Below are 1,266 nucleotides of genomic sequence, written 5' to 3' on the forward strand. Positions count from 1 at the left end.
TCTCACTCTGTCGCCCAGACTGGAGTGCAGTGGCCACTCCCGGCCACCGCAGCCTTGACCGGCTGGACTCCAGCAATCCTTCCACCTTAGCCTTCCAAGTAGCTGGAACCACAGGTGCACGCTACCACCCCTGGCTAATTTTTTTAATTTATTGTAGAGATGAGGTCTCGCCAAGTTGCCCAGATGGGTCTTGAACCCACGGGTTCAGGCAGTCCATTCACCTCAGCCTCCCAAAGCGCAGGATTACAGGCTGAGCCACCGAGCCCGGCTCTAATGCCTCTTTAATTGCCAGATATTTGGCCAAGCTTGCCTTCACAAAACTGTTGCAGCCCTATGCACTTGATTTTTATTTCAACTTTCTTCAATGCCAGTGTTTCCAAAAATAGTTTACTGGGGACATATACTAACACATTTTTTTTTTTAATTGTAAAAGATGTTTATATGTTTGTTTGAGACTTGGTGCCTCTTTGTTGCCCAGGCTGGTCTTGAACTCCTGGGCTCAAGTGATCCTCCTGTTTCAGCCTCCTGAGTATATGGGAGTTTTTTTGTTTTGTTTTGTTTGGCAAGTGATATGAAATACTCTACAATCCCTCCCCCAATTTCATCAGTAAACAATTTAAGAAGACCAAACACCATCATCATACCTAACAAAACTGACAATAATTCTTGCTCAAGTTTTCCTGATTCTTTCATCTATTTTTAGTTGTTTTTTCAAATCAGAAAACTACAGTTACACACTTATTTAATTGATGTCTTAACCCTCTTTTACCCTCTAGGTTTCCCCTTCCCTTTTTTTCTTGTGATTTATTTGCTGAAGAGGTTGGGGCCATTGCCTTGCTAAGTTATGATCTGACCATGTGTTCTCTGAGCTATGGCCAGGCCATGTTTTCATAAGTTTTGACCCCCTTCCCTACCTTGGTGAGGTGAATCTTCTCTTTCTAATTTACTTCCTAAATAAACCATATTTTCTCATCTAAAAAAAAATGAAGTTGGGTTTTTTGTTTTGTTTATATGGTTTGAGGGTCTAGCATTTTCTGATTACATCACCACAATTTCATTTAACATGTTCCTCTGTCCAAAGTTTCCTTTAAAACATATATTTAAGGCCGGGCTCGGTGGCTCAGCCTGTAATCCCGCACTTTGGGAGGCTGAGGCGAGAGGATTGCCTGAGCCCGTGGGTTTGAGACCCACCTGGGCAACTTGGCAAGACCTCATCTCTACAATAAATCAAAAAATTAGCCAGGCTCGGTGGCTCAGCCTATAATC

Source organism: Carlito syrichta, unplaced genomic scaffold (assembly GCF_000164805.1).
Source record: "Carlito syrichta isolate Samal-C Ts95f unplaced genomic scaffold, Tarsius_syrichta-2.0.1 Scaffold288315, whole genome shotgun sequence".
In the NCBI taxonomy this organism is placed as follows: domain Eukaryota; kingdom Metazoa; phylum Chordata; class Mammalia; order Primates; family Tarsiidae; genus Carlito; species Carlito syrichta.